Raw genomic sequence first — 11,724 nt, 5'->3', positions numbered from 1 at the left:
GACTGGGTGCTACTGGGGTGAACTGGGAGCTACTGGGGTGGACTGGGAGCTACTGGGGTGGACTGGAGGGGTACTGGGAGCTACTGGGATGGAACTGGAAGCTACTGGGGGGAACTGGGAGCTACTGGGATGGAACTGGGAGTTACTGGGGGGGAACTGGGAGCTACTGGGGGGGAACTGGGAGGGACTGGGAGGGAACTGGGAGATACTGGGGTGGACTGGGAGCTACTGGAGGGGAACTGGGAGTTACTGGGGTGGAACTGGGAGCTACTGGGTTTGACTGGGAAGTACTGGAGGGGAACTGGGAGCTACTGGGAGGGAACTGGGAGATACTGGGGGAGAACTGGGAGCTACTGGGATGGACGGGGAGCTATGGGGTGGACTGGTGTGGAACTGGGAGCTACTGGTGTGGAACTGGGAGACACTGGAGGGGAACTGGGAGCTACTGGGATTTATTGGGAGGGAACTGGGAGCTACTGGGTTGGGCTGGGAAGTACTGGGGTGAACTGGGAGCTACTGGGTTGGAACTGGGAGCTACTGGTGTGGACTGGGAGTTACTGGGGTGAAACTGGGAAATACTGGATTGGACTGGGAGCGACTGGGGGGGAACTGGGAGCTACTGGGTGGACTGGGAGGTACTGGGGTGAAACTGGGAGCGACTGGGGGTGAACTGGGAGCTACTGGGGGGAACTGCGAGTTACTGGGATGGAACTGGGAGCTACTGGGTTGGACTGGGAGTGACGGGGCAATACTGAGGTGGAACTGGGAGGGAACTGGGAGGTACTGGGTTGGACTGGGGAGTACTGGAGGGGAACTGGGAGCTACTGGTGTGGACTGGGAGGTACTGGGGTGGAACTGGGAGCTGCTGGAGTTGGACTGGAAGGTACTGGCGTGAAACTGGGAACTACTGGGTTGGACTGGGAGCTACTGGGATGGAACTGGGAGCTACTGGGGGGGAACTGGGAGCTACTGGGATGGAACTGGGAGTTACTGGGGGGCAACTGGGAGCTACTGTGAGGGAACTGGGAGATACTGTGGGAGAACTGGGAACTACTGGGATGGACTGGGAGGTACTGGGGGGGAACTGGGAGTTACTGGTGTGGAACTGGGAGCTGCTGGGGCTGGACTGGAAGGTACTGGGGTGGACTGGGAGCTACTGGAGACGAACTGAGAGTTACTGGGGTGAACTGGGAGCTACTGGGTTAGACTGGGAGGTACTGGAGGGGAACTGGGAGCTACTGGGATGGACTGAGAGCTACTGGAGGGGAACTGGGAGGTACTGGGGCGGAACAGGGAGGTACTGGTGTGGGAATGGGAGGGACTGGGAGCTACTGGGTTTTGCTGGGAAGTACTGGGGTGAACTTGGAGCTACTGGGTTGGACTGGGAGGGACTGGGAGCTATTGAGGTGGAAATGGGATCTACTGGGAGGGAACTGGAAGCTACTGGGTTGGACTGGGGAGTACTGGAGGGGAACTGGGATCTACTGGGGTGAACTGGGAGCTACTGGAAGTTACTGGGCTGGACAGGGAGGAACTGGGAGCTACTGGGTGGAACTGGGAGTTACTGGGAGGGAACTGGGAGTAACTGGGGTCGACTCGGAGCTACTGGTGTGGACTGGGGGGTACTGGGGCGGAACTGGGAGTTACTGGGGTGGAACTTTGGGCTGATTTTTGGGTTGATTTTTGGGGTGGATTTGGAGAATTTTTGGGGCGATTTTCCAGGTGGGATTTCTGGGGCGATTTTTGGGGTGTGTTTGGGTGTCTTTGTGTGAGTTTTGGGGTGGTTTTGTGATGCGTTTTTGTGTAGTTTTCGGTGTCATTTTGGGTGCAATCATCCGTTTTTTGGGTGTTTTTCCATGCGATTTCCGGGGTGATTTTAGGGGTGTCTTTGCGTAATTTTCAGCGTGATTTTCGGGCTGGTTTTGGGGTGCTTTTGTGTGATTTTCAGGATGGGTTTTGGGTTCTCTTTGTGTGATTTTTGAGGTGACTTTCAGGGTGATTTCTGAGGCGATTTTTTTGGTGTCTTTGTGTGATTTTTGGGGTGGTTTTTTGTAAAGAGGAAGACGCAGTAGTTAAGCTCCTCCAATGTATTCTCTCTAAGAGAGGTTTATCACACGAAGGCAGGACCTTACGTGAATTACTGAAATGGGCACAGGATAGAGACTTGATCCCCTCGATGGGTACCGTCTTTGAGTTACCTACTTGGGAAGCCATAGGTACTGCCCTATGGGATAAAATTAGCCATGGAGATAAGGAGGCACGACGTTTAGCGACACTCTGGAAATTGATTAGAGAAACCTTAAAAGAGATGGAAAGTGAAAGAGCAGCAGCCTCAGCGTTTGCTGCCTTAACACCTGATCTACCAATACCGATGAATGCTCAAAATATGGACTTGACCTCTAAACAGTTATTAGAGACACCTAAAATACCCCCACCAGCACCTGCAGGGACTATACTGATTCAAGCTCAGCCAACTGTGCCAATTGACCCTGGGGGGTCGGATGAAAAGCAAAAATGGGACTGAGAAGCAAAAAGAAATGCGACTGAAAACACCACCAGAATCGTCGGAGGACCCAGAGGGAGAGAAGCCGGAGAACACAGGTGAGGAACCTTGGAATGCAGACCCCCCCCTCCTGCCCGCCTGCCACGGCTCCCGAACACTCTGCCACCGCTGCTTCCTCTCCACCTCCGATGCCTGATTTATCTTCTTGACCACAGTTGCCATCAATTAATCCTCTGCTTCACCTGTCAACACCATCAGTGCCTGCTATAGAGCAACAACCAAGGAAAGAACTGGGACTCGGACACTAGCAACTCAGGGAACTGCTGAAGAAACTGAAAGAACTGGAGACCAAGGATGAGTATACCCCTGAAAAAACCCTAGTTTTTTGCTCTGGGGAACACCCTGAACAACCCAGGGGCACTAATCCATTTTTATCTCCTGATCCGTTCCCTATCCCTGCTCCTACTTCCCTTAACCCTTTAACACCCACTGCTCCGCCTCTTCCAGATCCAACATGGGGAGGGGAGGGGGGGTGGGGGTGGAAGTGTGTATCCAGTAACTAGGTGGAAGGGAATTATTCAAAATGCTATAGTTGAAGGAGAAACGGTTCCCAATATGGGTCCGATGGCTTTTCCAGTGATTGTGGGACCAGGAGGAGGAGGTCAATGGGTCACATTAGATTGGAAAATGATAAAAGAAGCCAAAGCTGCCATTATGCAGTATGGTTTGAAATTGTCATTTGCTCAATCTATTTTGCAACACCTTTTTGCTGCTCAATTGTTGACACCATATGACACAAAAATGCTCATTAATACTCTGTTAACTCCTTCTCAACAACTGCAATTTCATCATAAAAGGCAAATGCTGTGTGAAAATGAAGCCGTGATTCCTAGACAGAACACCGATGCATTATACAGAGTACGAGCACAAATGTTACTTGGTGCTTGTCCTTTTGTATGTGCAGATTTGCAGGCGTGGTTTCAAACTGAAGTGTTACAACTTTCACAAGAATTGGTGTATAAAGCTTTGCAAACTGTGCATGATCCTGCACAAGCAACTCCCTCTTTTACAAATATTAAACAGGGGGGAGCAGAGCCATATCCAAAATTTGTGGATCACTTATATTCAGTGGTAATATCACATCCTGATTTGACAAAAGAGATGAAAAGAAAATTTTTTATATGTCAGCATATGACAATGCTAATGAAAAAAACTAAACGTGCATTAGGACTACTCCCAAAAGGTGCTACAGCAGCCCAATTGTTAGAAGCTTCTGAGCAAATGCTAGAAGCAGATAAAGCTGCTTAAGGACGATCATTGCAATATGGTTCTCAATATTGATTTATATTGTGGTGCATGGTGCACTGGTGTTTCATACAGAGATTAAAAAAAACCAAAAAAGCCCAAAAACAAACAAACAAAAAAGAAACTTGGTAATTACACTTGAGTTTTGGTTTGGGAGATTGTACCACTTCATTTTGTTTCAGTCTGACTCCACCAGATTTTAGTAGCAATAGCATTTCATTTTTGAGTCTTCTAGTGGTTGTTGTTAATTTTTCTCATATACTGGTGAGGAGTAAGAAAAAAAAAACCAAAAAAAAAAAACAACCCACAGTTATGAGAACGAGTATGCCTTTTCGGAAGCCGAGAGTTGCTGCGGAGAGTGAGAGCTGCTCCTGGTACAGAGAGCACCCCCACTCCTGCCTCCGCAGCCGCTTCTTGCCCCCCCACACACAAGGGCACAACTCAGATACAGCTGGTGAGCATCACCAGTGTATCTGCTACAGCTGCAGCTGCTGTCTCTACCCCCACTGACACTGCTGCTGCTCAGAAAATGAGCCCTGCTGCAGACACCACAGCAGAAAAAAAAAAAAAAAAAAAAAAAAAGGTGGGGGGGGAGGAGTGTGCCTTTGCTGTTTAAAGGCTTCGAATTCTGTCTCTAAACAATTTTATTAGGTCTTTTTGGGCCTCAATTGGGCAACCATGAAGGAAACCAGGACTCCACTGTGCCATGACCTGGGAGGGGTCTAGGGATGCTTTTGGGGCCCCACGACCAATTTTTGTCCGATAAACCTCCTCTACCTTCTTGGTTCTATGCACCAGTGGACACCAGACTTTCCTCATACTAAAAAGATATTTAAGTCCTTCCACTGCAGTGTGAAATGTGCTTTTCATATTGTATTGATAATAGGCTTTCGTTAATGTTGTAATTCATGTAATCGTTTATATGTTGATTATGGGATCCCTCGTCTATATCTTGATTGTTGATTGTGCTATTCTGTTGCACTGCTAAGCAGATGAACTTAACTTCTCATATTTTAACACAGATGCTAAAAGAGGTTGATAGTGTCAGACATGCAGTTTTATAATATCGTGCTGCCACTGACTTTTTATTATTAGCTTTTAGGTTATGTTTGTGAAGACTTCGATGGAGTGTGTTTGCATGAATTTATCTGATCATTCAGAGTCAATTCACAACCAAAAACGATTGATTAAGATAACATGAAAAATTAGCTGTTGCATATACTGGGTTAAATTAATGGTTAAATCACTTAAGGATATGGGGATAGCTTAGAGATTTAATTAGACAAGGTTTATCAATTTTATTTGTTATTATTGGTTTTGATGCTTTCATATTATTAGTATATTGTTTATGGCAATGTATTATTAGCATGTTATTTCACGTGATGAAGTAAGTCAGGATTGCTCAAAAACAAAAAGGGGGATATGTTGGAAAACTGTCTGGAAGAAAACAGACATGTGAGCAATCCTGACTAGTTTTAGCTAGAGTAAGCTAAGGGCCTTGAGACCCAGTTGCAAGGTTACTGAAAGATGAGTTATGGGAAAAAGATAAGGGAGCTGGCAGTAGAAAAGAAGAAATAACAGGATAATGAGGAAGCCAGCAGAAGTTCTGTGAGAACAGAATTTGTGTCCAAGATATAGCCACCTGCAAGATATCGTTATATAAACAAAGGCTCTATATAAAGCGAGTGTCCACTGTTAATAAACGACTTCACTTTAACCATATTGGTGACTGCGTGTCGTCCTTTAAGCCTCCGCGGACTTCCCACAGTCTCCCTGTTCATCAGCACAGCCATCTTTGCCCACCTGAAGCCCCCCTCCATCTCCTCCCGATCCCTGGACTTGGCAATGGCAGTTCTGTACTCGGTGGTTCCTCCAGCAGTGAACCCCCTCATCTACAGCATGAGGAACCAGGAGCTCAAGGGTTCACTGAGGAAATGGTCAGGGTTTTTCAGCAGCCATAGGCATCCTCCTGTCCTCTTCAGATGACTTACAGTGTGTTTCAGGACATTGAAAGTTTGTCTTTCTTTACATTATTTCCTTTTCCTTCCACTGCTATTTTAATTTCTTCAAAGTAACATCATTATTCATCCCTCGTCTTTTAATATGCACTCATCTGTAGGCAGCAGGTGCGCATGCCCGGGTTCGGAGGGTGTGGTCCCGGAAGAGGTTCCAGAGCCAGGCGGATCGAAGTTAGTTCTCTGATACTAATCTGAACCAACACTAGCTCGATTGACTCTGCTCGCGAACTGAGCTCATGCCCACGGCGAGATTCGTCTCACGCAACATCTGGTGGAGAATGCGGGCAGCAATTTCGGTCTAAACCGTCTCCCCGAGCGTTTTGTCCGAAAGTGACCCTTCTCCACAGACCGTTCGATACCCCGAAAGATTCGGGTAAGAGAAACCTTTTCTTCTCTTCAACATCGACATCAGTAAAACCGATGATGGGATCCTATGCAAGCAAACCTACCGGCACCGCCATTGCCGAGCAGATTGTAGCCCAGGCGGAAAGGCAGGAACCCCTCCGCCTGGGACCTCTGGGGGGAGGTGTATAATCTGCTGGCAAGTCTCCACTATAAGGAGGCCAACGGCGACATTATTGGTGCGGACAACACCTGGCGGGTCGTTTGCAATCTATTAGCTCTTATGAAAGCCGAAATAGAAGTGGCAATTGTCACCGCTGCGGCTCTGTTACGAAAGACCGAGGCATCTCCCCCGAAGGAAATGCCTGCTGCGACCCCCTCGGCACCACCCTTCCAGGGGGAGGAGCCCGAGAGAGCGCCAGCCGTGGCCCCCTTGGCGCCACCCCTGGAGGAAGGGAAAAACGAGCAAGTATGTCTGGAGCTGACCGGTGGCAAGCCTGCCATAAAGGGCATGTCCGGAAAGCCCCACCAAACCGTGACCGAACTCCTATCGGATATCGGCCCGGAAGTCGAAACACCAGAAAATGATGGGGCGGAAACCGCAGCTTGCAACACCTCCGGCTGCCGCGGAGAGTTACCCCCGCCGCTGCCCCCGGCCCCACGGAAGGCTGCAGAGAAAAAAGCAGCCCCTCAACCAGCGGCTGTATCTGCGCTGGAAAACAAGATATCGGCCCTGCAAGACCAGGTCACTCGGGCCGTGCAACTAATAGAGAAGCGGGATGTTGAACATCGCCCAGCTTTTCAGCAGTACAGGAACCCACCAGATGTTGCATGAGACGAATCTCGCCATGGGCGCGAGCTCGGTTCGCGAGCAGAGTCAATCGAGCTAGTGTTGATTCGGATTAGTATCAGAGAAATAACTTCGATCCGCCTGGCTCTGGGACCTGCTGGAACCACACCCTGCCGAACCCGGGCATGCGCATCTGGGCTAGCCCCAGCTGGGCACAGGCGGGGCAAACACCGGCAAATCTTGGCACCTGCTGCCTACACTCTGGCAGGCTCAGGGGAGCCCATCAGTGTGTGAAAGTATTTTGGGTTTTGCTTCTGACTTTGACTTTATCAGAGATTTTTTTTTTTCTTCTCTCAATATCTGAAGTTCATTTACTGGGCCTCAAAAGGCCACAGGAGCTGTTTATCTTTTGTTTTTTCCTTCATGTCTTCAAGACCTGTAGAGCTCCTTAGAGTTTTTAATTTTGTTCCCGGTGGATATCAGGAGGAAGATTTCAATGTGCACTTTTGCACTCTCAATTGAAAGGGAATATTTCATTATTTGTACTTCAGAGGAGAGGTTCTAGCAGCATTCTCCAAGTGATAATGACCCAGAGGGTCTCCTCAGGAGGTCTGCACCAGCAGGAGAAGCAGCTCCTTGAGGTCTGACCCTGGATGGACACCCTTGCTCCTCACCTCCCCAACCCCACCCCTGCTCTCCTTGGCCCCTGGCACTTGCATCACTTCTCCTCCCATCAGACTTCTTCCCTGCTCTCTGCAGCTGGATGGTTCAGCTCCTTTGCACCAGCTCCCCCCTCTTTTCCTTAGAGAACTGCTGCACACGGGCACAGCAGGAGTTTTCCTCTCTGCAAACAAAGCAAAGCAAAGCATGATAAAGTTTCATGGCCAATCCAACACACTCCTCAACCATAGGCTAAGTACGAGCTGTCCCTCATGAGGTCACCTTTCTACAAGGGATAATCTTTTAAGAAATTGTTTGTGACTTCCAGGATCTAAAGGGTACCCACTGTTCCTTTGCTATCGCATCTCTAAAGACTGAGAATACAGAATGGCTGCATGCTTTGCTTGGCCTTTCAGATAAATCCTTTGTAGCGGGGTTGATGAAAACTGAAAACCAGCAGGTGCCAATTGCTACTTCAATAGTGCATCGAAGACAATATCACACCAACAGGGATGCTGTGATCCCCATTCACAAGCTGATCCGGCAGCTAGAGAGCCAAGGAGTGATCAACAGGACTCACTCACCCTTCACTCGTCCCCTGTGGCCAGTGCCAAAGGCTAAGGGAGAGTGGAGGCATCATGGAGATGCCCACGAACCTTCACGTCGAGCTACTGAGGAACATGGAAACAACCAACGAGCAGATGAGGCTGCTCAAGTGTTCCAAAGAGATCTTGACTGGGACCATAAAGGTGAACTGGTTTTAGCTAGATGGGCCCATGACACTTCAGGTCATCAAGGCAGGGATGGAACACACCGATGGGCTCGTGACCAAGGGGTTGATTGACCTTTGGACACTATTGTGCAGTTATCCACCATTGTGACATATGTTCTGCAATTAAGCAAGCGAAAAGGTTGATACCTCTGTGGTATGAGGGGAGATGGTCAGAATATAGGTATGGGGAGGCCTGGCACATCGACTGTGTCACACTGCCTCAAACCTGCCAGGGTGAGCCCTGTGTGCTGACAATGGTGGAAGCAAGTACAGGATGGCTGGAAACATATCCTGTGCCTCATGGCACAGCCCGGAACACCATCCTGAGCCTTGTGGCTACATGGTCCACCAGAAAGAATTGAGTCAGATAATGGAACTCATTTCAAAACAGTCCTATGGGTAACTGGGCCAAAGAACATGGTATTGAGTGGATATACCATATCCCCTATCATGCACCAGCCTCAGGGAAAATTGAAAGGTACAATGGACTGTTAAAAACTACCTTATAGGCAATGGGTGGTGGAACCTTTAAAAACTGGGACAAGCACTTGGCAAAAGCCACCTGGTTAGTTAACACCAGGGGTTCCATCATCAGTCCAGCTGGTCCTGCTCAGCTAAACCTTTCACACACATTAGATTGGGAAAAAGTGCCTGTGGTGCATGAAAAGAATCTCCTGGGGAAAACAGTTTGGGTTTTTCCTGCCTCAGGCAAAGGCAAACCCATTCGTGGGAAAGCTTTCACTCAAGGGCCTGGACACACTTGGTGGAAGATGGAGAAGTACAATGTGATTATGTATTCACAAAGGAATCAAACACTAGGTGAGAATAAATAATTTTTGCATGGTTAGCTCAACCAGTAGAGTATGGAATTTTCAGGGTCGTCAATTTATGCCCCACATTAATTGCTGCTATGTGAATTGTTGCATAAACTAACAGTGTTCTGTGAGTGTTTTTCAGGATAATGTTGTGGTGATCAAACCAGAACTGGTTTCATCAACTGGCATCCAGTAACTTCCTCAAATTAATATCTGCAATCTGAAACCTGTGGACCATGGACATGAACTGCTGCAATCATTTCTTGCTTTAAGAGTCTGCTACAGTAGATGAACATCTGCAATCATAAACTAAATTAACTCAGTGGGTTTTAGTAGAGAGAATTAGTAATAATTTCTGTATAGGTGTATTTAGGGATAAGAGATAGTAATGACTGGAGCAGACACAAATGCTATGGAATAAGGGGTGGAAAGTCCTGGTTTGGGCCAGGATAAAAGTAGTTTTCTGTCTTGTATTTTTGCTTTCAGCTAAGTCTCTCCTAAGCAGCTGCACTTGCTGAAATGAACAGCAAGTTTCTCAGTCAGTGTCTGCTTCTAGGACTGATAGGACTCGATGTTTATAGTTAGAGCTGGAGAATGGTCTGCAGAGCCAAGGGTTTCAGCTGAACAGCTGGAGTCATGGCCATCAGGATAGCTCAGTCTCTCTCTTCTCCATCAGCTCTATCTCCTACCTCTCCAGTCACTGTGCTGGAAGCTGTCTCATGCCCACCTCAGGGTGAGAAAAAGAGAGGGGGTTTTGAGGACAGGATCCCAATCACAAAGCATCCAAAGCATTCTCCAACCCTTTGCACTCCAACAGCCATGAGGGATTGCTCCGTTGTGCATTGTAAAATTTTATTGAGTATTTTCTTGTTAAAAATGACCGAGACTCAATATTCTGTTAATGGTTTAATTTAATTAATAAAATTGAAATTGATTAATAAAGTTGAAATTGCAATAAGCAAAACAGCGCTGGGTGCGTGGGGAGTCTCCGCTCCACTCACACGAGCAACCCCTAAAACTCTGGAATTACCTTTTATTGATTACAATTCTATGAATATTCAAAAGGAGGTGGGTTCACATACATATTCATAGGGATTACATCATGCCATTATAATATTCATGATAGGTGGAGTCCGGGCGAAGTCCTCTTTTGGGGAGATATCTGGGGGTCATCAGGGGGTCTTTGGATGAAGTAAGAGGTCTTCCTCAGGCTTGAACTTTTTACCTTTCTTGATTTTGCTGACTTCATTATATTGTTACAAGGAGATATCAGACCCTAGCCATAACTTTCCTCTTATCTGCTGGTTGTGACATCTTTATGTTCTTCTTGTGCAAATGTTCACATTCCTTTGTTAGCCTTGGCAATGTCTTGTTTTAAGAACAGGACCTGCACTTTTAAATATCTTTGAGACAGAAGATAGTCTCCTCAGGGCCTTGCATTGTTCACACTGTTTCAGTGGAAAATTACATGTCTCAACTGCCTTGCCTAGCCCCCTGTTCACTTCTTACTCAGTTTAATTCTTTTCCTGACTTTTACTGCTAAGGAATACAAATTCATCAACATATGTTACAGGGGAGTTGTGCTTCCCCTTAATTGGTTGTGCTTCACAAATTTAACCCCTTAAAAGGTGTTAAATTAAGCACCTTTTATATCCAGATCAAATTCAAACTCAGTCGCCGCAGATTCAGACGAAATATTTCCTCAGTGTTCCTCAGGATCCCAAAATCCAGGTTCTTCACTCTCTGTTCAAAAACCAATCCCCACCCAGAGCAGAGATATTTGGTTTATTAAGATCTTCCCAGAAAAGGTGCCAGGAGACATTTCCCCAAAGCCTTTGGAGAAGACATTAGGGTTTGCTGTGCAGATCAAAGACACAGAAGAACCTTCAGGGCAGTAAAGGCTGCCTTGGTCATTGTCCTCCTGATTTACACCTGAAAGCACTGATTCAACAGCTTCTTATTTCCAGGCTCCTGAGGTCTTTGTTTTGTGATCAGGTCAGGAAGTGTGTCCTCCCATTCCCTCCTCCCCACCCCCTTTACACCAGCCCTTTAGGTTTTTAAGCTTGGAATAACTTTTGTGGCTGTTAACCCTTTTCTTTCAACAACAAATCCCCCTCATGAGACTCATGGGGGTATTTTCCAACCTGGCCTTGAGCAGTTCCAGGGATGATTCTGTGATAAAATGTGTAACCCTTGGAAATGATGAAGGGGGTGTCAGGTGATCATTCCCAAAGCTCACATACCTTTTGACAAGCCTTGCAGTTTAGAAAGGTTTTGAATCACTGGAGAATCTGTTGGAGGGGAAAGGGGGGAATGAATGAATCCCTGAGGGTTGCAATGAGGCAATGTCTTAATAGCATCATAATAATAATGATCTAATATTAACAATGATTATGATGGCTCCTCTGGGAAGGTGACAGTCATGGTAAGTAGAGGAGGAGGTCCCAGGTGTGAGAACATTGCCTGGTAGGACTGGACACACTGGGGAAGACAGCCATGGAAGAAGCCAAGCCATGCCC

The sequence above is a fragment of the Heliangelus exortis genome, assembly GCF_036169615.1.
Source record: "Heliangelus exortis chromosome W unlocalized genomic scaffold, bHelExo1.hap1 SUPER_W_unloc_2, whole genome shotgun sequence".
Classification (NCBI taxonomy): domain Eukaryota; kingdom Metazoa; phylum Chordata; class Aves; order Apodiformes; family Trochilidae; genus Heliangelus; species Heliangelus exortis.
This window is presented reverse-complemented; position numbering follows the sequence as displayed.